This window comes from Haliotis rufescens, unplaced genomic scaffold, assembly GCF_023055435.1.
Source record: "Haliotis rufescens isolate VD_foot unplaced genomic scaffold, xgHalRufe1.0.p SCAF_3, whole genome shotgun sequence".
Classification (NCBI taxonomy): Eukaryota; Metazoa; Mollusca; class Gastropoda; order Lepetellida; family Haliotidae; genus Haliotis; species Haliotis rufescens.
The window spans coordinates 13,757,780-13,785,738 of record NW_025964001.1 but is presented as its reverse complement, the minus strand read 5'-3'; the positions used below and the strand labels follow the sequence as shown (position 1 = coordinate 13,785,738).

General features: G+C 37.5%; 1 protein-coding gene and 1 long non-coding RNA gene across 6 annotated transcripts in view; one reads left to right on the top strand and one right to left on the bottom strand.

Annotated features, from left to right (window-relative positions):
- The window catches only part of LOC124134836 (BTB/POZ domain-containing protein 7-like), a 34,590-nt gene extending 11,589 nt beyond the window's left edge, over positions 1-23,001 (bottom strand). The window contains exon 1 of one of the 5 annotated variants that reach the window (XM_046499898.2): positions 22,638-23,001. The gene's annotated coding sequence lies outside the window, so the exon portion shown is untranslated. Of the gene's footprint in view, positions 1-1,685; positions 1,730-7,177; positions 7,611-9,459; positions 9,736-19,703; positions 19,845-22,637 lie in introns of those variants that run through there. The other 4 variants (XM_046499896.2, XM_048403786.1, XM_046499899.2 and 1 more) reach the window with 4 other exon arrangements.
- Positions 20,191-25,347, top strand: LOC124134837. Its single transcript, XR_006861153.2, has 2 exons — positions 20,191-20,369; positions 24,979-25,347. It is a non-coding gene; the product is annotated as an uncharacterized LOC124134837 (long non-coding RNA).
- The last annotated feature ends 2,612 nt before the right edge of the window (positions 25,348-27,959 follow it).

The following is a 27,959-nucleotide window of genomic DNA, read 5'->3' as shown; positions in this document are numbered from 1 at the left end:
TACTGTTAATTTGTCAAACAAAGCAAGCCATACAGCATGTATAGTGTCAGCATTAATCCTGACTAGGAAGCATTGTGTCTAAATATTTCCTTGTAATTTCATGACACTGAGCTATTTCGTTACATGTTCCCTCAAAACTAATGACAGACTGGTAATAATTACTAAGGTGCAAATAACAGTCATATCATCATGATCAGACAAGGAATAACAATCAAACCAGGGACTCAACATGAAAAGGGAAAGCTCTAACCAGTAGTCTACCCCACACTCCTTTACAATTGTTTGTTTGTTTGTTGTTTGACATGTTTAACACCAGCAACATTCTAGCCATATGACAGCGGTCTATAAATAATCAAGTCTGGACCAGACAATCCAGTGATTGATATCATCAGCATCAATATATGCATCAATTCTAACGTGGAACTTGATGGCCCACTCCTTTACTTGCAAGATGTTATCGTCTGTTGTTTGTGGCATATCTTCAAGATTCACCATAATATTCAAAGAGCAATATCATATAACGGCAGCCTGTAAATAATCCAATCTGGAGCAGACAATCCAGTGATTGATACTATGATCAATGATCCATGCCATCAGGGTATGATTACACCTACTCAATCAAGTCACCAAGCCTGATCACCTGATCCAGTCGCCTCAGGGACTCCCGACAGGGTCTACTAAATAAATAAAATACAAGCCTCTTCAAACTGCTGACGAGCTATCCACATGATAATCACTGCAGGCTAGGTTCTTAATGTTGGTAAGGGCAGTGAAAGGGTTAACAATGGTATAGGCAACTGGCGTGGCTGTCCCAAAGGTTAGACAACTCATTGACCAGCTCAGCCTCATGCCGCTATTCTGTATTGACCAGGTCAATATTATACAATGTACCTGCTCCAGCATTTATTGAAAGAATTCATGCTAATAAGTTAGTCAACAGTATTTGTCCTAACTTCAACAGTAAAGTGTCAAATTTGACCTTAGTTATTTCAATAACAGTTTTTTCCATTTTTTCTTTTATCTGATGATGTATAATTTTCAGTACGTGCATCATCTGATGCCTTCATAACATTTTTCAAAAAGCCGATAATATTCATGAGTACCTGTTAGTTCGCCTGCTGTCTCCACATAACAATTTGTCAGTCCAGTCAATATCACAGGGAAGGTTATTATCTGAATTTACCTATATGTATATCATGTATATATCACATACATCAGATATTAATATACATCATGCCAGCATATCGTTACAAAGCACAAAAAGAGAGAAACATTGATTAAATATTAACATGAGCAGTAGTCTAATTCGATATGTAAGAAATAACATTTAGTTTCAAAGCCATCCTGATCTGGCCTCATTGACTTGTGCTAACCATCTACATCGTGATCATTGTCTCATGTCTATACAGCTACTGCTATTGATAGACATGCAAACAGTCCATTGCGCACACTATGGGACAATGGTGTTTACTGATCATCACTTGATCAACAGAAGCTGCTCTGCACTGCATGTACAACATACTTAAACACAGACTTGCTCAAGTTAGTTACATTGTGATACACAAGAAATAAGTGGCCAATTGCGACCCAACTTGATACTCCCCAAAACAACATGCTCACCTATTACCCATAGCTTTACAAGTTATCAGTGTTACCTTATTCCTACATTAGATTTGAAACCTTACCAGGCCCACAAGAACACCAACAAGCCTCAACAAGTAAGACCTTTTCAACTGCATTTGCTCGTGTGATCACTGTACAACAAATATTCTCCTGTTATAGATCATGTAGGACATTAGTAACGCTGCAATGTTATCAGTGAAACAACTCAAAGTCTTTCCCTTCGCCATTCTGACAACATTTCATCCATGGAGTGATCAATTACAACAGTGGGAGTGTCTGTTAAATATATAAAACAAAAAAAATCTTTCTTTGATCATTCCTTTATAAATACAGCCTAACCAAAAAATATTCCACTTAAGTTGTCTCCTTGCATTATTTAAAACACATTTTTTCTTTATCATTACATGTATAGTGAGTATATTGCTTACAAGGTCTTTTATGAACCAAACTGAAAATGAATATGCTTTGTTTGATTTTCAACACCTCACAGCAAAAAAATAAACAATGATTGATATTTTGAACAATGTCCGCTGTGGTACAATGACGTGCAAACGAGTCACCAAGCCTGATCAGTGACCACCCAGTCTGTTTAGTCACCTCTTATGATAAGCATTAGTTGCTGGGGACCTATTATACACTGGAATCCCCACAAAGAGAAAATGTACTGGACCATTTGATACTGGCTAGTAATAGTCACATGATCTTAGTAAGTATTGTCATAAAATCAAATGATTAAAAAAATCAACAAATTATTTTTAAATGAAACATAACTTGCCAAGCCACCAAAAAGTACCAAATTCAGCATATGTCCAAAAAACAATGAAGGAAAAAATATGAGTGAGTGAGTTGGGTTTAATGCTGCTTTGAACAGTATTCCAGTTATCATGGCGTCTCAGCTTACTGTGGGGGGAAAGCCCGAAGTGATGCAGGCATGAGGCATTTACCACCTTACCAACTCACAGGCAGGGACATGGTCCTCACCAAGGGCGGATCCAGCATTTTCAACAGGAGGGGTCCTCTCTCAGATAATTTTAAATTGTAGGTTTCTGGTGTGCCCAAGGTATGCAACTCTGCACAGTGAATTGTGGCGTCTTAGACGACTGGGCAACCCATGCCCCCAAATATGATAGGATGACATACATGTATACCTAAGCAGGAATTGCTGCACCAAATATACGTCCATATCAACACCATGACAAGCCTTTGCAGCTACACGAATTGCCAACCCAGATGTTCCTGTACCGGCAGATCTGTATCAAGTCCAGAAATGTAACTCTCCAGATTAAAATTCTTGGACTGCAGCAGTTTAGCTTTTATCTGATATCAACTGACTCTAAATATTCTCCTTATCAGTAGATGGAAGAGCCGAAAGCCTTACCCTTGCAATGCATAAGTCAAGACGGACTTAAAGCTCAAAAACCAAGTGTTTACAATTTTCCTATGTACCATGTTTACTCTGTAGGGTTCAGAGGATGGGAGAGGTCCCGAAAGTGAGGTTTGAGAGAGATGCTGCTTGAGACTAAGCATCAATTCATTGACATATGGTTTCCATGGAAACAAATCTTATATTTCATTAGATGAAAGGAGGAAGGAAGGAAGTCTTGAGACTTGTAGTTAATGTTTGTGTAAGTTTATCTTTTCACACATGAAAATATGTTTTGTAAGGACGTAAATGCTTGTCTGAATTAAAACATCTGTGTTCAACTTCAATAACACTATTTAATTTATCTTCTGTAAATATTTAATAATGGTTTCAGGGATGTAACATTTCTGCAAAAAAGTGGGATTGATTAACTGTAAACAGCTGGTAAACTTTCACTGGTGTTAGGATGTCTGCTGGTATTAGGCCTGGATCAATACACCGACAGACCGGTAGACCGGTAGCCATCGGTTCTTGATGCCAATACAGTATGCTGATACAGTATACCAATACAGTCATGGCTAGTATTGGATAAATAAACATTATTTTACAAACACCATAAGTTTATAAAAAATAACTTACATTTCAAACTTACCGGAATGACAGGCTGCAATTCGACGATATTCTTGCACAGTTGTCACAGATATCAATCAACATACATTCAGCACGTCTGAACATGATGAAATGCAATGACCATTTTACATTAAGTTACGAAAATGTTTTGATACATTTTTGCTTTGTACCATGAAAGGTTTGATATGTTTGTTGAAATCACATTCTTGAAAGTTTCATTTCTCATAATATATAGTTTAAAATATTGTATATAATAAACTGAATATTAGACAGTAAAACTATTAATAAATGAAAGTATTGCATCATATGCAAATTACATCACTATGCTTAATTGCGTATGCATAGCATTTTTGTGTATCACAATACATATCATATCAGAAACGGCCATCCAATAACATTTTATCAATATGTCATTAAATTACTTTACAAAATCAATTACCTAGAGGGTTATCACATGACTGTGTTTTGGGATGGGAAATATCCTGTATTCAGAATAAACATTGCATTTAGCGAGCCATGGCAGATTTTCACCAATTCCGATAATTTCAAGGGTTAACACTGCCTAGTGCCTACACCATGACAATCTGGTTCATAAATAGGAAATTGGTTTTGAAATATGGCCTAACCAAACTCAGGCAAATGGTAAACTGTAAACTGGTAAACTGCCTTAATATGCATGGTAACAAAAAAATGAAAAAGAGGTGTGAATATTCCGCATGTTCATATAAAAGCATGATAATGTCGTCTTTCAAACAGTTTAGTTTTAACACAATAACGTTTCTCTTGTATAATGTTTCAAATGCCACAAAGGTTAAGACAAGCCATTACCTAATGCCAAGGTACTACATGCCTAAATAAGCGCGTTGACGTTGTCACACATGCATCATTGAAAACGCCAAAAAACTCTTTCCACTTTACATTTTTTCACTGCAGACTTTTTCCTCCCTTGTACGCAACTCTTCCTCTGATATCTCCTCCTCCCTTCTCTCCAATACATCTCCATCACTTACACTTCACAGCACACAGATAAAAGTTAAACTCCATGTTTATGTCCCCAGGAAGCCAGGGAAGTACCTTGTGTCTGTCTTTATATTAACGCCATGCTGGCAAGGCCAGATTCCCATTGAGTGGGCTCCAGTCAGCCGTGGCACTGCTACACAAACACAGCCTGCTAACAGACTGTGATACTTACTGATAACATGGCTGTTCCAGTGTCTTGTAGGTCTGGCAACACCATTTTTTTATGGGACATAATTTGGTTAACAGACAGACTGGAAAAAATGAAAAGGGAATATCTTCTAGGTAGAAATGTCAGATACCCTAAGCCACGTGAAGCTAAGGTGATATTTTCAGTTTACAGATTAACTTCCCCGAGACAAAAGACATAAAATATGTATGAAAAATCATTAATTTTAATTCACTAGTGACGTAGTAAACTATTCTATGAACCCGCCATGCTATATTACAACTAGTACACTCTAGTTCTGATGGATTACAAAAAATAAATTTATGTAAAAAACACACTTTTGTTATTAAACTGAATACAATTAAATGCATGGTCTCTGGCAACTAATAAAAAGACCAACAAACATTTATCTGACAGAAGTAACTGTAAAATTAATAATAAACTGATCAAGTATTTTTTCTTTTTTGGTATCACCAGTTGACTTATTACAGTAAACTATGTTTATAACTGACGGATATAAAGAACATATTTTTTGGTTGCAGCCATTTGCTGTATATACTCTGTATATATGCTTATAATGAACAACAGTTATAATGAGCTAAAATTAGTGGCCCCTAAGAGTTCCTTATAATCGTAGCTTACTGAGCTTGCAACAATGCATGTTCACAATGTCTACCTTTTAAATGTCCCATCTTAGCAATGTATAGTGGCTATGTATTAACATGGTATCAGCGTTAGAAATTGGCCCTAGTCCTGTAGTATTTCTCAAACTGCCCAATAGTTAAGGTATCATAAGGACGAGTTGAAATTTGCTATTTAGAAGTGTTTTGCTATCTGTTATCATTATAAGGACAAGTGGACTAAAAATGTTAGTTTCTACTGCTAGGAATGCAGATAAAAGTTTCCTTTGTATTCTATGGATAGACAATACTTGAAGTACTGGTACTTATGATTATCACGTAATAATAGACATGTGTTATAGTTACAAGGGATAGTCCTGCAAGGCTCAAACTTAAGGTCAGAGTCAAAGGGTCCTGAGAGTCAAAGGGTCCTTTCCTTTTTGAATGCTGTTATATTATATACCTAACATACAGGAATGGAAACAAACATCACACATCCAACAGCAAATCTATGGCATCCACTCAACTCAATCATGCTAATACAGTTAAGACATGAAGCTCCAGCATCAAGCAATGAAGCATGTCAACATGGTGACTTGAGTTACTGCAGTGATAGAAACAACGCATTTGGGTCACAAGTCCTTATTATAGGTGAGGTGAAATGGGGTTTAACGTCGCGTCCAAGATTATTGCACTTATACAGCGGTTTGCATGCACGTGTATGTGTATGTGTGGCTGCTTGTACTAGGCCGGACTGATGCCGATTAATAGTGCTTGCTCACTGAGATACCAAGCCGCAGTTTAACATGAATACCCCACTCAGACACAGTATACTGACTCCGAGCCGACCAGTCCTTGTTTTAGCCCCTTAATGCCGAGCGCCAGACAGGGTAACAACAAGTACCATCTTTCAACGTCTTTTGGTATGACGCGGTCGGGGATCGAACCCCGGACCTTCCGCTCTCCGGTCAGACGCTCTACCATTAGACCACGGAGGCGGTCTCCTTATTATACAAAGAAAAGCCTTCAAATTCTTAGTAATTTAAATGGCCATGGATAACATAACCATCGAGACTTTTGTTTCTGACTACAGAACTAGTGCCAGTTATAATCACGTTTAATGCTGGACTGTGTTCCACCACCTCACTTGACATCATGTCAGTAATATCACAACAGTTTATTTGAAGGGAGAGCAGAATATGAAAACAGCACACAGTAGCACAGCTGCTCCTCAAAAAACAAATCCATGAGCTTGAAGCCGGACACAAGCATACATACACACAAGTCTCTATTGAAAATGAAGCTAAAAGATAAGTATGGTCTATTGACAGAATTATTTATACACATTACACAATACTAACTGTAAAGCATATCAATAAGTTCCAGTGGTAGAAACTAACAGCTTTCGTCCACAAGTCCTTATAATGATAACATAAAGCAAAACCCTTCAAAATGGCAAATGTCTACTAGTCCTTATGATACCTTAACTATTGGGCAGTTTGGCAAGGGCTACAGGACTAGTGCAAATTTCTAACGCTGAGTTCATATTTCTATTCTTGAAACAAGAAAAACAAACTAACCTTGTCTCTTTATCATGTTCATATAACATACTACACAGCGTATGCATATCTGAATATCCACGATCACAGTAACCTAGTACAGATACTAACAATGCTGAATGGAAAACCACATCCATAAAATCCTTTCATTCAAGCATGTTTCTATTTCCTGAAATATGTTATTAATGTAACCAACCTGAATTTGTCACTGTGCACCAGTCCTACATGAGTAAAGTAGCGGTGAGACGAGAGTGAAGCCCTACTCACTGCCTACATCCCTGTATCATCAGTGAATCATCTCCATCACAGCAGCTGGGACAATCGCTGTCATGATTATACTCCGATACTTTTGTATACAAAGGAATTCACTCTACATTGCTCTGTGATAAATTACTTTATCAGCATACTGAAGGACCTTAGCGCATGATTCAATATCTGAATTAATACTGTCGAAAATGATTTTGTGTAGTCCCCGTCTGCGGGCTTTCACCACGGTCTATTATTGATTAGAACTAGGGAAATATTATCACAATGGAAATATTTTTGCATTTTGTCATGTTTGTGGCAACAAAAATATTTTTTCATAATTTTCGTCAATGATCATCAAAAGTTATTGAAAAGCAAGAATCATGCCATGTTGTAAAATACTTAACAAAGAATCACCATGGTAACAAAATAATATGAGTTAGCAATGGTGAGTGGAAGCAAACAGCTCCTTTGATACTGCATTTGCCATAATAAGCACCCTGGGTGATTGATAAGGATCCAATACGTATCACGATACCTTGCTCATATGATACGTATCAATAATTCTATTATTCGTGATGCAGTCGACATCTTTTTCACAGACAAGATGGCCAAGTATCTGTCACACTGACCATTTACAGTTGACAGTGTCAAGTATGGCACAATGTCGCAAAATATATACATGTCTTCACTACTAACTGTCACAACCAATTAGTGTTTGATGTGACTGAATCAACATTTTTTTATTGAAAGTGCGACTGTGAACGATAATTGTACCAAAAAGCAAACATCACGATCCACGATCCACGATCCCACTATCAGCATGATCAGTGTGTGAGCGAGATTTCCATGCTGTTTACAGTTTGTCACCATGTAACAAAACAGAAAATTTCAATGTGCAAATATTGCTTTTCCATGTTATGACTCTTCTCCGACTCGCTAAACATGCTAATTTATGAATGAATAATACATCATGTACATGTCATGTGTAAAACACTTCATTAACAATTCCGCATCACAGCTGTTTGGACGAAATGGCAGGGATAATTCTAGGGTGGGGCCTTGTGCTTTGAGCCCCTAAATTTGAAAATAAGGCCCCCTTTTTCAAGTACAATGGGCCATTTTAACATTGTGCTATATGGGCAAGTGTTGGTGTGCCTCTGGAATATTTGAAACTATCACATAAAGGGCCCATGTCAGAAAAATCCTTGAGTGAACCCTGCAACGGAATACTGCACTCTCCAAAAGAACCTACGCCTTAATAATAGACAAGTGTTCAAAATCAGCACCTGCCCGTAGGCCCATGGCAGGTAGATCTCATATCGGGCCCTTTGTTTCAAATTTGTATGGTTGTTTATGGCCTGCAGTAAAATTGCGTGTTGATTTATTTGTCACAATAAGCTAAGGGCTTGAAGCCCAGGTAATTTTTTTAATTTCAAACACTGACAGTAGATAAGGTTACAACACATATTGCATTGCTTCTTTTCACAGTATAACACCTATCACTACATATAGGTACTCATTCATAGTGCAATATTGCATGGAACAATTTATGGAAAGATTGACATCTGTAAAAATATTGTTTCACACCATTGCAGCATGTTAGAAGCACCAAACAGTGAGCAGCTGTTGAAGACATGCTAGTAATTCTCACAGGTTAGCAGACTGTAAGTCATGTTTCATGTATCATATGAGAATGCAGTTTCAAAATCAAGGTCAAGGGGTCCTTGTCACTGCCTTTTTGTTCAAATCTAAAGATTTAGTGAGTTGGGTTTAGTGCTGCTTTTAACAGTATACCAGTAACATTTATATTGCGGCTTGTCAGCTTAAAGTTGGAGGAAAGCCCGAAGTGATGCAGGTCTCCGACGTTTACCACTTCGGTGAAACCCGTGAACATGGGTATGGTGCTAATAAACCTCAAAACATAATAAGGGACACAACTCCGACAACAAAGACGATTGGGCTACCCGTGCCCCCTGTAGAGATTTCGGAGTCCATACATTAAAACAGCATAGCAGCAACAACCCCCTTAATTGTGAACACTGATGAAGTAACTCGATCAGTCAACCAGAATTTACAAATCAGAACAAATCAACTGAACAGGAACAGATCACAATTTGAAATTGAACACTAAAACAATAGCCACAAAATAAACAAATTCCATGTTCATACAATTTAATGTAAACAGTTTAACAAATAATATATTCAAAAAGCAAGTCTGTTGATATCTACCTGTATTTTCAGACTGTTTTTGTGTCTCTACCATCATCAGGGTTACAAGGAAACATCTTCACCTAGTCAGGTGACAATGGCTTGTTACAGTGTTACGAGCTGCCACAAGAACCTGTGACAGCCTTGGCCGAGTGTAGGTCTCATCATGTCCAACACATAACACACCTCACATCAATCTGCTAAAGATGCTAATAGGAATGTTGCTTCCAGAATAATCCCACCACAACCATGCCTGTTACAATGAGGTACTTATTGACCTGGTTAACCTTCACAGCATATGTGTGTACAAATATGAAACGTATGATCACTAGTCTTGCTAATAGAGATAAATGAATCTTTCTTATTTCTTTTAAACTTACAAACCAACAAACTAAATGAAAATTCCTCTTTAAAGCAAGCATACAGACATCTGCTGCCTCTTTCATGCATATATTATTTTTCAAAACATGCCTCTTATACCATTGGAAAGCATTTTCTTAGTCTTCTTTCAACATCGTAAATATGCGGCAAAGCCAATGAATTACCATGATTACTCTCTTGTTATCATGGTAATTCAGTTATTGATTCACATTTTCACAGACATGCAGGCTGATGGCTTTGTCCCAGCCTGATACAGAATGCATAAACTCCATCCGGCAAACTTCTACCTTCAAAGACACAAAGCATTTTCAAAACCAATGAGACAATAAACTTGGTCAAATTCATGAGTTTGAAAAATCCATTCTTCATTCTGTGTATCAGATTTAGTCATCAGAAGCAGCTCTTGATATTTGTGAAAAAGCTGCGTTTTGAGCCGGCATTCTGAACAGATGATAGACAGAACAGACTGATAGGGGGATTTGAATTGAATTTGTATAATGCTTCCAGCATTAGATTTAAACAAAGAACAACCAATATAAAACATGTACAAGTATAATGGAGTTGCACAGCACACAAACAAAACTGTTTACCTGTACGCAGAACAGAAGCCACCAGACCGTGAACATAGGTCTAGTCTAATGCAGAAACACTCACACAAAGGAGAAAAAGTCAACCCCTATAATTTTCCTCACAAAATTTCAAGCTCCAAATCTATGCGAACTGTACATGCATGTAAGCAGGTAACTTTACTAAATACATGAGATTTATGTAAATATCCCCCAAGCCTATAAAGGTATGTACTTGGGGGCGGGTGAAAATCTACATACAGTATAACCTTTTCCACCTGACATGGGCACTGGGTGGTGGGTAAATGTGAACAGTCTCATGCTGTCATCCTCCACAAACAGGTGCTTATTACCATGTGAATATGCCTCACCCTTGCAGGGGCTACATTAGACATGATAGAGACACTTCAAGCATGACAAATGCAGTGTCACCCCTTACTCATGTCTTACCGTAACTCAAGCCTAACACATACCATGTATACAAGGATGTCAGTCTTGCTAAACACACCATAATAATATACATGGAATATTATCATTCCAATATCCCAAGGTTAAACATACCACTGGATACCAAACTAATGTACGCCCAGTGAAAGATCCATATGACTAACAGATATAATGATCAGGGGCCTGTTCCACAAAGCAATCTTAGTGCTAAGATCATGATGATTGTCGTAAGCCTATGTTAAAGTATGGGAGTTACGATCATCTTGGCGCTATAATCGCTTTGTGGAACGGGGCCCAGGTCATCAAAGATATATCAAAATGGAAATACAACATGTACAAAACATAAATACCAGCGATTAACCAGTCTAGATTATCCAGCGAAACAGATTCCACTGGGCGTAAAATGCAAATCAGTGAAATTATATGAAAGGATTACTGAAAATCAGTGATCACACCAGTTATTTGCGAAAAGGGTAGCCATTGCCATGATTGCCTGCCCTACTGGTAGCGGCCGCAAGTCACAATGGACCAAAAAAAATGTACCGTATTTGACGTAATAAGCGCCCAGGATGCTCTCAAAATTAGAAATAGGGGGCACTTATTAGAATATTATTTTGGTGGAAAAAAACAAAGTTGAAAGATAAATTTTGTGGTTTATGCTGACGGTCTGAACTGTTTATATACGACAGATATATTTTTTCCAGAATTTAATTGCCCATAATTAAGGGTGCATATAACACACGAGTGCGTATTATACACGAATAAATAAGTCTTGTGTACATTGGTCAATCAGAAGGGATGCTAATTGGGATTGTTCACTTGCCAATATATTAGCAAATATCGCCGTGGGCGCTTATTAGAGCGGGGCGCTTATTACGTCGAATACGATATATTTGTGGAGTTAGTCCTAGCCTGTCATGCATCCTTAATCCTGAATGTATTGATGGTGTACTAGAATTGACAACTGAATTGCTCTTATGTTCATGGGTAGAAACTAACCCATCTTAGTCACTTATCTTGCTATAGTGATCTATTTTGTCCACAGGAATCATTTCAAATTGTATTGTTTCTACTAATCCTATGCCCATAGCATGTATGGACGCCTTGATCATTATGCATGATGGTTCTGACTAAATGACCAACGCCAAACCTTACACTATTTACCATCATCTGTAAATTGGAATGTCCTTGTATATCACGATATTGATGTATCAGTAAGTCTTTGTGTCAATGGACTCAATGCTCTATCAAAATAAATTAATGAATATCAATAGTAAATTAACAATTCACTGCCACGGGAATGTATACATTCATTATGATGACCTTGGTCAAGATGGCAATTAGAAGGCAGAAAATTCAATCTAAAACATTAATGTATGAGCTTAGTTCATATTTAGCATAAAATTGATCAATTACAGGCCTACATAGATACATATACAGAACAATTAACCTTATTATTAATCGACATATCGATATATCGCGATACTTCTATATATCAATACTAAAATTCCCAATCAATGACACCCCTATGTGTGAACCACGTTACTCATGAGAGACCATGTAACAGCATTTCCAGAAGACAATAAGATTCATCAAGACGATTTGAACAAAAAGTTGTCACCAATCACATTCACAATTCACACTACCTTGTTTGATCCAAAACTTTGCCCACAACATGTAAAATATTGGCACCACATTGCATGTTCTGTTGGCCATCCTGATTAGCAGCACAGGTGTCTAACAAAGCATTGATGCAGCAAGTATAAGCCATCAGGGCCATCCTCTGTCATTCTCAGCAACAACTTCTCAAATTGCTACACAGCTTGTAATGTGAGCAGGACAATCAAAGGTTGTTTATTGACCAAGATAATATGAATTTTCCAAAGTTAACAGTATAATAAGCAAATAGAGTTCCATCCTGAGCATCATGATGTAATGATTTCCAAACTTTTCATTACAATTATGTTTAATGTGAGCAAACATGCAATGGCCTGTTACAAGCACACTCATTATTCTATGTGGACCTAGCAGCCATGCCACAAGATCAATACCAAGCATGTTGATCCAGTGGGCAAGGTGGAGAGGAGATCCCTGCTTTAGGGACTCCTGGCCAGCGCCAAAGACTGGCAGACAAGGGCTTGTGGCATATTCAGTTGACCTGACTCACAAACCAAACAGCCTGTCCTCAACCCTGCACTGACCTCAGACCTGCCCAGCACTGCTTTACCATTTGTTTACTTCAGCACACAGCCTCAGCCTAAAATCTGCCTTCATCAATATGAATTCTGAGCTAGGATTATGCTCCATTCCACATGTTCAAGTTTACATAACCTTAGATAATAGGTGACAATGCCTACATTGATCAGGTCTGTGTAAAATGATGCTGACAGACATATTTAGTCTACTACAGACCACAAGGACAGAACAGGTCATCACCAAATGTGCAAAATTCACAAGAACAATAACCTTATGTTACATTAAGTTGCAAATTATAATAGTGATTTTGTTCACTGATAATTTTTACTGTGACCTGATATGATATTCAGGTTAATTTGTAGATTGTCCCATAGTAGTAGAATAAACAATGACATTAATATTAGATATAATCTATAGAAAATAACCTACAAGCTAGGGATTATCTATACTGAGTGAATTAATATTGCAAGAACTGCCAGCATTAGAATGCACAAGGAACAGGTAATCCATAAATCTCTGTTGCAAGTAGGTTATTCTATATTACCTTAACCTACTGTACATTCTTCTGAGAAAATGTGGCTTCCTGATATCAACAATGATCAAGTGGAGACATTAGCCCAGTTACTGAATGGATGAGTTAGTCAAATTATCATAATAATGTCCAATAATTTCATGCCCATATGGGTAATATTAACATGGTTGCCATGGTTACTTCTGTGCATTAACATGGTTAACACATAACATGATTAAAGCCTATATCATGCCAAGATAATTTGATCAATCATCACATGATTTCTTAGATATATTTATATGTTAAACTAATCATAATCCTATCCTCCCCCTTCAGGGATTCTGGGTAAATATATATGTCCCCACCAACCAAAGCTTGTTGTAAAGACAACTAAATGGATCAGGCTATCAGGCTCAGTGACTTGGATGATTCAATGTCACTGTATCCCAAATGAGTAAATCAATGATCAAGAAATCAATCAGTGGACTGTCTATTTCAGACTCAATTATTTACAGAACAATGTCATATAGCTGGAATATTGCTGAGTGCATCGTCAAACACCATACACACAAAAAGCAAACATCCTAATGTTAAACAAGCTAAAGGTGCTAAACATGCTAAAGTGATCTTTCTTTTCCAGAAACAATCTTAAACAAGCTAAAGATGCTGAAGTGATCTTCTTTTCTAGAAACAAAAACATTATTAGAGTTATTGTTATCAGTCTGGTACATCATTATGATTATCATGATAATTATCATGATAATTACTTTTAATACTCATCCTGAAATACATTGACACTAATTATCTTTTGATCACACTCACCTTTGCTCACAGTGGCAGAATCAGCAATGGCATATAAATCCTAAAGACATAAGGAGTTCACAGCACATTACTAATAACTTAATACAAGCAGCATGACTATGTTTGCTAGCATAGAGGGCACAGTATGTGCTATCACCCTGTCCATGGGGCTGACATGATACGTGATACCCTGGACAGTCTCTCACACTCTGACATTCTAGTCGCACATAATTACTCCATGTGTGATTACGGCCAGCACATGGCACTGACGGCCATTCATACAACTTATTGACACAGTCGCAATTATACATGACAGACAACTAGCTCTGTAGGATCATTCTCTCTACTTGGCCTCAAGACCTCTCCTGAGCATAGACCCTGGAAGACACTGAATTACACACAAACACTAAATAATTATCCTCAACAGTATAGGACACAGTACACTATACCACCATTTAAGGGAGGTCTTGTGGCCTCAAAGGTCTTCTCACTTCAAAATTTATGCTTGGAAGGGATAAATTCCAGTCATTGACATAACACAAATGTACAAAATGTAGGATTTAGGTGGTCCTAAGCTTGGAGCAAACTTATACAATTAAAACGATCCCTGGACACCAATGAACTTTAAACAATATTTTCAGGTACAGTACAAACATATTAACTTAATATGAGACCCTTAAATCTTAATACTTAAACCTTTGGGTTACATTAAAGACCACATGACTTCAATTTATAGCTTCGACCACAGTATACATTCACGCTGACTTCTAACCAGAACTAGACATGATTTAACTTGACTAAAGTCGATTTGAATATAACAGTCCAGTTTTCATATATTATTTCAAAGAAGTTGAGTATGACAGTAATATGAAAGGATCGGTGGTCCCAAACTTCTTTTGAGTAGTATATTATATCCAATGGTGAGCAAAAAACTTGAACAGTTTTCCATCCTACTTGTTAGTTAAAAGTATCCAACAACCATGTCTAAAGTTTTATGGCAGGTCATTTGATATAATTTATGTGATTCAACCTACCTTGCAATCATTGGTCATACCTGCTTTCATTCAGCATATTTTCTTAAAGTAGGCTCAGATATCATCTTGTAACTAACTATTATTTCCACCACCTATGAGCAACTGGTACCAGTGAGTGAATATAGTTTTACGCCCCTTTAAACAAAATTCCAGCAATATCATGGTGGGGACACCAGAAATGGGCTCCACACATTGTACCAATGTGGAAAATCAAACCCAGGATACCTTCGGCACAAACATGATAAAGAGCTGACACTTTAGATGCTATGCTTCCCCACTGCGTCATTGGTACTAATGATGAGTTATAGTTGTAGGCAGTGTTAGAAAATGAAAAAGTGTGTCCCAGGGAGTCCTTGAGCTTTTTGTCAACAGTATTTTAGCCTAACCTTAAATTTTTCATGAACAGGATTAGCAATAGGAAGGATCCTTTGACTTTAATCATAATCTTGAAAACTGCAATACAAGCTAGATCTTAAGGAATCCTGATTGACTTATCCACCTCAAAGGTCCAACAACTAGACATCAATCATACTCATTAAAGAAACCACCACTATGTCCACTTTAGGGCCGTTACGATTCACTCCCGTTTTCAGTGAATCGAACCATATCCATGAATTGAATTTGTTATTCGAGGCCTCTAGAATTGAATATGTATGACTATGCAATCATGTGCATTTACATGCCCTGTACCTAAATATACCCATAAGAACATATTATATACATAGATTTCATCAAAGAAAACGCTCTTATAATATTTAATTTGAAACTACTGTGGTCACTGGTCATTGTCACATTTGATGAGCAGATACTAGTACCTGGATAAGTGCAGCATATAAATGTATAATATATTAATAATTAACAAACCATGTTGAATAATTTATGTTGTTATTCACTGAATATAACAAATAATACACCAACTGCTGACTTGTTATTGTATTCCTGAATTTATATTCGTATTCGTTACCCCATATTCGCGATACGAATCATATTCACCTCATAGTGTATTTGTTGCAGCCCTAGTCCACATACCTATTTCTGTCACTGCTAAGGCTCAATGGTTCATGATGCCAATCATTAGATTCGTCATGTTTATGATGATATGGGTTGCACATCACATTATAATATTCACATGGTTTAACTCAGTAACTGGATGCAAAATATTGCACCCTATACCATGTATACTCCCAGTAATTAGAATGGACACAAATAATATCCACTGCTAGTAACACTGGATGCAATAGAGTATGATGTATGGCATGATTGAACCAATTTTAATTGAACAGCAAAAGAAACTAACAGTTTTAGACCACCTTGTAACGATAACATAAAGCAAAACCCTTCAAAATGGCAAATGTCTACTAGTCCTTATGATACCTTAACTATTGGGCAGTTTTGCAAAGACTATAGGACTAGTGCCAATTTCTAACACTGTTGAACAATGTTTATATGACAATACAGTAGAACACGGATATAACGAACACGGATATAGTGAACAAACGGCTACAACAAACTGTTAAAAAATCCCTGATTTATCTCCCATATAATATCATATCAAATTTACGTATATAACGAACTCTCTACAGTGAACTAACGGATACAGTGAACTGATATCTGATCACCGACAAGCCCATCTATCACTTATTAGTGACGTGTATAGCGAACTGAGAATTCTCACTCTGTGTCAAGTGTCACTGACAATTGGCTGTATGCAATCAGCGGCGAATCAATACAATCAGCGGATCAACCTTGTTAAATTTGCATTGTGTTAATCTTACCTGTACATGTAATGTTGTCTGTAAAACAAACATTAAACATATACACTGCTAATACAAGTCAATGCTGCAATTACATGTATTGTGTGTTTGTCTTATCCAAGATGGCGGACGTTTCCGAGCGAAAACGTGTATAACGAACAACAGATATAACAAACTGATTTCTCTGGTCCCTTGTAGTTTGTTATATCCTTGTTCTACTGTATTTCTGTTCTGATAAGCATGATAAGAAATACAATCACTGTTCAGACTGTCAATGTCAGAGTTTGTTCACTCAGTGCCCCATCTACAGTAAGCATAGGGAAGGCCCCACATATACCTTGTATTTTATTTGGTACAGTGGTCACCTTAGAACCACTAACCTAATAGCCTGGGACCCCAAAACTTATTGCCCTGAGTCTCCAAAACTCATAAATACATCGGGGCGGTTGGGTAGCCTAGTGGTTAAAGCGTTCGCTCGTCACACCTGGGTTCAATTCCTGACATGGGTACAATTTGTGAAGCCCATTTCTGGTGTCCCCCACCTAGATATTGCTGGAATATTGCTAAAAGTGGTGTAGATTCATATTCACTCACTCACTCATAAATACATCAAGGAAAACAAGGTAAATTAGTGTATTTTCATGAACATGGTGTAAGATTAGAATGAGTGGTTTAACACCACTATTAGAAATATTCCAATCCATCCGTATAACCATGATGACAGGGACACATTGGACAGAATGGTCCATAATTTGACTTATGCCCAATTATTAATGGAGTACCATACTTTTCACTAAATATAATGTATTACAGAAAATATGATACCTTTGTGTTTCATGTCATTGGTCTTTGACAACATAAGAGAAAGAAGACATTGTTATATTCAGAAACATAGAGAGATATAACTCACTATATTTTAGTTCATAGTTGGAAAAATGTTGATTTATAGATAAAAAATAAGGAATGGGAAATTTTGACAATTTCTGTTAAATTTACCAAAACATTATAATGTCTCTACTTTTCTTACACATGTTGACCAATATACATGATATATGGAACAAACAGACAAATCAATCTCTCAAAATAAAACAAGCTATGTGGTGTAAAGTCTGAATTTTGCGTTGTTATATTTTCAAGCAAGTACAGTTTCCTGAGCACAACATTATCACATCTTATTTATTTCACTTGATTCTATCTGGGCCATCAGTATTACTCTTAGTGATAAAGACATGTCATTTGATGACAAACTGATGGGGAATTCTGTCTAAGCCACACATGTAATAGACATCTCATAACCGGCATATGTGATTTTGTAAACACACGATCTAAGATGACAAAGTTCACTTTGGAGTTCTTGCTTGCATATTTTTTAAAAACAATTCTAGGGTTATTGGTGATGTTTCAGAATGATTATTGGTGATCATTGGTGATAAATCACTAATGTGCTATTTTTGTGACTGAAGTAAATATTTGATATTTAGATTTCAAAACACATACGGTATACAGGTGAGTTAGTAAAATGTCAAAAGTAATAGTAATTAACATGTTACGATGAACCTATTTTTCAGGATGTTCAGAGGTTGCTTTCAGTAATTTTGTTTCGCATTAATAATTACCGCAGATGTCACAGACCAGAGAATTTCCTGAAGAATTCAAAACTGTGAAGTGTATGTGTGTGCATGATGTATTCTGTGTTCTAATCAACTTCAAAGTGAGGGTTGAAGAGGAGTGACATATCATGTCCCTGTGGCATCCAGGTTAAGGCACATTTTGGGCACCTAATACCTAATTGTGTAACATTGTTGCTTTGTGATGTGGTTCACTGGGTAAATGTTACTAAAAATTGTCCACAGAAACATTTAAGCTGATATCTATAGAAAGTTAGTGCCATGATGAAACAAACAGTTTGTTTACATAGTAAAGCAGTGATCTGTTATTGCTGACCTCAAAATATGTTGGACCTAACAAAACTTATTATGACGTTTTTTCACCATTGCTGACAAATCCTCATTTCAATCCCATGAAATTTGTGTACGCTACTGGCTTATCAAATGTGACATCATGGTCAGCATGGTCAGTTGTCAATATTATGTGTCAATATCAACTGAGTTGCACATGAAAAACACATAGGCTATATACATGATATATGCGACTCCATATCTCAATAACCATTATATAGGCCCCATTATATTACATTCGATGGACTAAATACACATAGAACTTTTTTATAACATCATGAATATGACCCTTTCTGAATGATGACTGGAGATTCCTAAACTTTAAACGACAGGCATCTGTCTTCACACAGTCCAGGATCGTATTCTTCATAATAATGAGACGTGTTTCATCATTTCCTATTTCCTACAACTGTATTTCTGTTCATGCATACCTGCAAATTTGATCTTGAAAATGATTTACAAAAATATGATTTCGAGGTGACGTAAATGTTGTGTTTTTAGTCTAAATTCTACTGTCAATACACAAACAGAATTGTTAGTAACGTCACTCACAATAAACACTTTAACGTCCCGAACGCGTATAACAACAACTGAATGTGGTTAAACAGATTGCTTACCTATATTTTCACATCGAGATCTGATTCGTGTCGAAATCAAGACACATTCCAATCACAAATCAACTTTTCTTGACATATCCGCCATGACACTTTCATCAAGTACAGGGCTCCGCAGAAAACAACTTAGGAACACAAAACATTGTATACATACGACACAACTAACTGCAGTGTTGATGTTCTGTATATGTATGATCACTCTTCATGCTTGTATTAAATATTTATTTTTTGAATATCGTGTAAAAGTGGATAATATGTGCGGATCTATTTGGAATAGGATACTTGTACTACAACAAATAACAAATCTGTACAGGCGTGATGAATATCATTTGGTCTTCTTTCCATTTAAGAATGCAAGAGCCAGTTTAACAAATTAAAAAATAATTTTACTAATTTTGTGAATCAAGTCATCCTGTTTAAAGCCGGCAAAGCCACTAAATATCATTAAATACTGCTTGAACCGCCAATTCTGGAAGTAGTTTTAAGCCAATTATTCGCCTCTAGGCTCGTTGGTTTAGTGCGTGTGATCTGTGTGTAACACTTTTTTTCGAGAAAATGTCTGCTGTTTTGAGAGGAGTTATCAGCAAGGCTGTGCCGAATGTTAAGGCAAACGTAATGCAGAAAGCCACCGTCATATCTGGCCCACCCAAATTTAAAGTACCAATGGTCGTAAGTGTCTGTACCTGTGTGATAAACTTGTGATAATCTATGGACTGTGACCCTTTTGATATCTTTGAAGGACATCCGCTACAACCACGACAATAGCTTGTCGTGTTATTTATTGTACGAATAAATGTTGAACGTGCACATGTTCACGTAGAATTCCGTGTTGGCGCGTATTAACATTTGAACGCGGAAATTTTTTGTTGAAGTGTAAACAGTATTCAAAGCCTCAAGGTCAATGTATCGTTAAAAAATAACCCATACCCGTTCTTTTCATAGCCATGCCATGTGTAGAAGATCCAACGATGGTTATCCAATAAAGCATGTAAAAACACCCGGTCTAGGTCCCTGTTGGCTTTTGTTGGTCCCCTTTGGTATGAAATAGGTTTGTTATGGGGGAGATTTTGTTTGTTGACAGTTGTTAGCTCAGCATGCTCAGTAACTGCAGTGCCAATACACTATTCAGTACGCATTCAAATAAATTACATGATATGAATACCGATACATAACTTTATCGTGTCGCAAGACCACAACAAGTGTATTGAATGAGTATGAGTATCATAATATCATTATCCGTATGAGTATCATAATATCATTATCCGCTTAAGCATTATCAGTTGTACTTTGAATGTAGTAGCACTATGAGTAGGTTTCAATTGTTGTTTAACACTTCACTCTGCAGTATTCCAGCTAAACTATGGCGGTCAGTAAAGAATCAAGGCTGGACCAGATGATCAAATGATTGGTATTGTGATCAACATCCCATCTTCATGGGTCAAGGGAGTTCAGGATTTGCAAAGCATGAGCACCACCACCTCCACTTCAACAGATATTTTCCAAATCTTTTCACGTTTTTAATCAAAGTGCTCACTTGATTTGATACACTAATGACTTAATGAAGTAAGAACTGTTTTATAACAATATATATCTTGAGTATCGATCAGATCGTCTTGACTGGGTGCCGCTATTTTGTTTGAAGTTAATGCAAGTGATATCAGACGGGAAGTCTGATTGGTCAATAGGAGGGACATAGGAGGGACATAACTCATAATAGCCAAGATGGCACTATGATCGAGCCAAGAATTTCCAGCCTAGCTCGGCAAGGGTGCAAGCTGGACTTTTATAGTCAGTTAACTCCCTTGCCTCAGGAAGATGCAATGGTCCAGGCCGCTAGGGTTAATATGATACACTGTCACTGAGCCTAACCAGATTTTGAAGGATTTGACCAGCATAGATTGCTAATATTTGTCCCTGTTCCCATTTTCTGTGATACTGTTTTGTTATCTTAAACCACGCACAATTGTCAGAATAAAGAGGGGCGTTAAAGCGTTCGCTCGTCACGCCGAATGTGTGAAGCCCATTTCTGGTGTCCCCCGCCATGATATTGCTGGAATATTGGCGTAAAACCATACTCGCTCACTCAATCACTCACTCACTCACTCAGAATAAAGAGCTAAGGATTTCTCCTTGGGTTAACTTGGTTCAGATTTACGGCCTAATTTGTTTTTTTATGAGTGAACATTTTTTTAAGACAGTGTCGGAAGGCTGATAAGAGTGTGACTGATATTTGAGTACACTGATCAATACTGATTGTGAACTCTATCTGTTTACTGATAGTCCCTAAGAATGTTGTATGAAATCTATTAATAAACAAAGCATATCCAAATATGTCAAGGGTCTTAAGTTTATTATGTAACATGCAGTTTTATTGGTTCAATATGTGCCATCACTAGACATGCTAGAACTTAAGTCTTAAATTAGAATAACATGCTTAAGATGTTAGCAAAACTCCATAAACAAGGAAATGTAAAAACAACTCTCATCAAATACCATTCATAACATTACCCAATCAGTGCAAATTTGCAGTATCATGTACTTCCCTTCATTTAATATGCAGTAAATATTGACCAATCAGAACAGTTTTAACAAAGAAGCCTGCAACAAATGCCCTTTGGCTGGTTGTGTAAGCCTGTTGACAGCACGCTGGATAATCATGATGGGGGGGGGGGGAGGGGAACAGACCCCCTGAATATATTTTCTAATATCCCAAGTGTAAAGATATAGCATCCTGTAATCCATTGTTGAAGTAATAAGCTTTTAAGGTCTTCAAAATCACTTTTGGCTATACTGGTTGGATGGTACTGGTGTACAGCTGTCTAGTTCCTCAGATGCATATCTGAGGCATTTTATTTTACTGCTTCCTGCTTGTAATAAGAATACTGGGAGCAAATAAATTGTAGATGAGATGGTTGTACACAGTGAATGCATACTCACGGCAGTGTCTAATCAGAAAGGGGTACGGACAGGGAAGTCCAACTCTCTGTGACCTGGCTGTCCTGTTGATATGAATGAGGCTGTGTCCTGTGACATTGCTGGAACATTGCTTGACTGATATGGAAACCTATTCTCTCACTCCTTTTTACAGTCCGTGTCACACTGACAAAAATCTATCAGGGTCCAGTAGTACATGATTGCAGGTTAAAACCATTCTTTGGTTCATACAATTTTAACTTCTTATTTGATATTTCGGTGCTTGAACAATGTTCCATGTTACAGAAACAGTTTCCCTGTGTCCTACATGTCCTAGTTTGACCGAGTTGATTTTGAATGATCAAAAGCTGCTTCCTAGGCTGAACTACCTTAGTTGTCGCTACAAGGAAGTTCTAATCTATAAATAGCACGTCACATATCCCACTATCAAGAAACGCTGTACCCAAACTGATTCTGGCTTTCCATTAGAGATTCCTGAGACAGGATGGGGTCCAGTACCCAATGCTTGTTGTAAGCGGCAACTTATGAAGATCTGGTTATATTATGACCTGGTTGATAATCATGTGTCATTATGCCCTGATGGTTGTATTATGGTCTAAAATTTATTGTTTGTCAAATGCTCGTCTACATTTGATATTCTGAGTGTCCAGGTGAGGGATGAATCTGACAGGTTGTTAGGATATGTTGTTGTACAAATAGTATGTGATTTGGGTAGGACCTGAAACATGTTAATCTTCATTTCCTGATAAACAAGGCCACAGGGATTTTGCTGGAATGTGATCTACAGAGTATAACAACATTCACTCACTAAAGTTTTGTTTGCTAGAAAAAGAAATTGATCTGATTCGTAATTAAGCAACCATTCTTTTAATATTTTATTTTTTCACATTGGACTTCTTTAAGTGATATTTCAAGTAGGTATCTGTGCTGGTTGCATTCAAACTCCTGGAAGTCATGTATTTTCTAAATTGATACCCATGCAATCCATTATTATGAAAAAGCATGTGTGCTCTCACCCTGCTCTGTAGAACACTTGCACCATGGTCACGACCCGGGGTAGAATAGATCTTCAGCAACCCATGCTTGCTGTAAAAGGTGACTATGCTTGTCGTAAAAGGCGACTAACAGGATCGGGTGGTCAGGCTCGCTGACTTGGTTGATGCATGTCATCGATCCCAATTGCGTGGATCGATGCTCATGATATTAATCACTGGATTGTCTGGTTCAGACTCGATTATTTACAGACCGTTTTCATGTAGCTGGAATATTGCTGAGCGCGGCGTTAAACAACAAACCAACCATGGTCACCACCACAGTTAGCAATACTGTTATTTGTAGGTAAGTTTGAAGATGGTCAAATCCTGAATTATCTCAATTTGAACACAAAAGTCGAGGATACTGTCTGTAATTGTACTTGTGTTAGTTGACAATGTGCTTTTCCTAGCCGGGGAGAACTATCTTCAATGTAGAAAACTAGTGCAAGATGAACTGAATGCAAGCCTGAACAGGGTATTCTTCCGGTTTTCATAATGAAGTGAAAGTAAACCCACTGAAACTTTATAGTGTTTACCATTAGTTTGTCAGGTCAAGTCTTGAATACTTCTGGGCAGGAAAAGTTACCTGGAATATTGCTGACTACAGCTTAAACATTTTTCACTCATTGTTTGAAAGATTGAGTAGACGGCAGAAATTTTCCTGGAAAGTCTAGCATTTCAACCGGCATGGAAAAGTAATATTACAATCTATGCCTCTGTTCCCAAATACATGTGCATGATATAGGTACAACTTGTGAAGCAAGCCACTCCTCCACGTTTCCCACCATCATACTGGTGCAGTAGTTCCATATAAACAGAATGCAAAATCAGCCAGTAATCCAAAGTCTGTGTGTAGTAAATAGATTATTTGTCTAGTAAGCTTTGGTTGGTTGGTTTGTCGTTTTACGCCGCACTCATCAATATTCCAGCTATTTGACAGTGGTCTGTAAATAATTGAGTCTGGACCAGAAAATCCAGTGATTGACATCACAAGCATTGATCCAAACAATTGGGATATGATGACATGCATCAACCAAGTCAGCGAGCCTGACCACCTGATCCCATTAGTTACCTCTTACAACAAGCATAGTCGCCTTTTATGGCAAGCATGGGTTGCTGAAGACCAATTCTACCCCGGATCTTCACGGGTCAGTAAGTTTTGGTCCCTATGTTTACCTATGTCAACTGAATGACTGCAAGACAAATCCAGTCAAGTGGCAGTAGACTGGGCACTGAACAGGTGACGTAAAACCCTATTTGCTCACAGCTTATTTAGAGCGTAATACATGCCCTTGTTTGTTTGATTTCAGGAGAAAGTTGGCCTGGGTGGTGTGATGATATTGTGCGTAATTTCGCCAGCAGCCTGGATCCTGATGAACCTTCAAGAGTACAAGAAGAGACCGGGGGATGAATAATGTCACCATCATCTAGGACATTGTGTGTTTGTGTGTTATGCAAGGAGAATACCTCAGAAAGTATCTTGACAGTCTCCAGCCATCAGGCACACAATGGAACTCTTGACAAAGTACTGAAAATGGTAGACACCATATGTGAAATATGGACCGATATAATTGGCATTGTTTGAAATGAGAATGATGGATAATCAAGTTTGAGACCAGATGTTGTATTCTCCTGTGTTTAGATATGTATGTCATGGTTATTTAAAATATCCTCACTGACATATGCTTTTGTTGTTTGTTGCTGTAGAGACGACTAGAGATCACTAGAAAAACCTGATGGGACATATTACTCAGTGGCAGATAGTGATTTGTACAGGAATATATAACTGTCATTAGGGTTTTGATTGTACCAGTTGTGTTGCTGTTTGAATTCACTTAAGGAAATTGACAGGGAGGGGAAATGTACATCTGGTAAAATGACACCATATCCGGTTTTGGTGGTACAAGTTTAGTACAATGCCTCTGTCTAGCTTAAAAGGAAGTTGTATGCACTTCTAATGTGATGTCACTTCCTGCTGGGAGAAATGGATGGTGAATGCAGGACTTAGAATGAGATAGTTCCATGCATTAAATCTATTTAAAGAAGTTATAGGCACTTCTGGTTTGATGGTCACTTCCTGTTTCAAAACAACATGAACAATTGCATGTGTGACACATTACATAATCATATGCTGGGATAATAAGTTGGTCTTCTGATGTTGGCAAGAAAACATATCACTACATGCAAAACAAAGTATGAATATTTTTATGACTGTTGTAATCATGGCAGGTGACCATGACTTTAATGCATATGATTCATAAAGCTTCAACTTGGGATTGTATAAATGACTTTCCAAAATGACCTTAACCAGCTCTTAATATCATCTGCCTTTGACATAACACTGACATTTCATACAGGGTTAGTTATACATGTAAAAATCAAACTTTGCATGTGAAGATCCAGGGTAGAAAAGGTCTTCAGCAACCAATGCTTGCCCTAGAAGGTGACTTTGCTTGTAAGAGGCTACTAATGGGATCGGGTGGTCAGGCTCGCTGACTTGGTTGATGCATGTCATCAATCCCAATTGTGTGGATCGATGCTCATGATACCAATGACTGGATTGTCTGGTCCAGACTTGATTATTTACAAACCGCCGTTATATAGCTATAATATTGCTGAGTGCGGCGTTAAACAACAAACAAACAAACAAATTATGCAGGGATGGTCTGGTAGCCTAGTGGTTGAAGTGTTCGCTCGTCACGCCAAAGACCTGGGTTCGATTCCTGACATGGGTACAATGTGTGAAACCCATTTCTGGTGTCCCCCAGCCATGATATTGCTGGAATATTGCTAAAAGCGGCATAAAATCGAACTCACTCAAACTTCATGCCTGTAGTGTTAACAGTGCCTTACAGGCTGACAAGGATCTTAGAATGATATTGACCAAAACTATTTCAAAGCATGTCCCAAGACTAGTGATTATTTACGCATGTTGTGATAAAATGCCAGTCATAAGGGCAACTTCATATACTACTCAAAAGAAGTTACAGAACACTGATTCTTTGGTTACTTTTTTTTAATCTGTCATGCCATTAACTATAGTAATATGAAGGACTCGGTTCTTCTTTAACTTCTTTTGAGTAGTATATATTTGGTGGTCAGACTCGGTGACTTGGTGGACATTACCTGGCTGTGTGTCACTACCCTAATGCTGAGTGTCCTAATGGGGATATACTGTAGTGTAAAACAGCTTAAAAAAATGTTTAAAAAAGGTAAATCAGTACATTGTATCTGCTTAGTGTAAATTAAAACTTTACTGTTTATCGTAATCGAGCTAAGATCTCGTAAAAGCAACATATAACCAGATCTATTGAAACAACAAAACCAATCGATCAGTGTTTGCAGCATTTGCAAAACACAGGTTGCAGTAATGAAACGTTGGCATGGAGATGATTTTGCATTTTAGGTTTGTGGCAATTGTATTGACAAAATATGATGCGGAAAGCCGGTTCCCAACATGTACAGACTACTGTCTGTACTGATGTGTGACACCCTCATCAGGCCCCTCATTGTGTGGGAAGCTGCTCACGATATCGGTCACTGGTTTGTCCTGGTCAGACTAGCTTATTTACAGACCAGTGTCATATTGCAGGAATATTGCCAAGTTTGGCGTGAAGCAATGAAACAGTCAGGTGATCAAAGCATAAATATATTTTTAGAAATCACAAACACTATCATCTTGGTGAGTATTGTTCATCTTGTAACCATTTCACCTGGGATCTCGGTGAGACCAGTGAATGAATGGTAAACCCCTTTCAAGTCTCACCTGTGACCTTGACACAAACTTTGAAGCAGGGTCACATCCCTGAGAATGTAATTACAGTATTCGACGTAATTCGTGGTTTATGCTGACAGCCTGAAATGATACAAAAGAAAAGTCTTTGCACATTATACATGACATATATTTTCAAGAATTTAATTGCCCATAATAAAGGGTGCATAGAACACACGAGTGTGTATTATACACAATTAAATAAGTGAATATTGATCAATCGGAAGGGGTGCTTATTGGGATCGTTCACTAGCCTATATGTTAGCAAATATCGCAGTGGGCGCTTATAAGAGCAGGGCGCATATTACGTCGAATACGGCACTACTTTGATGATAAAGAGCAGAACACTTTTAAGAAAGTGTAGATAAACATAGTTTTCTTTAACTTGGGCCTCATGACCTGTACCTAAAGAACCCTCAATGGCTATGTGTAACAAATCCCAAGTAAGTCTCCGAGTGGGAGTGAGTTGGGTAAATTGCCACTTTCAAATGTTCAAATAATTTTTAGTGTGATGGTCTA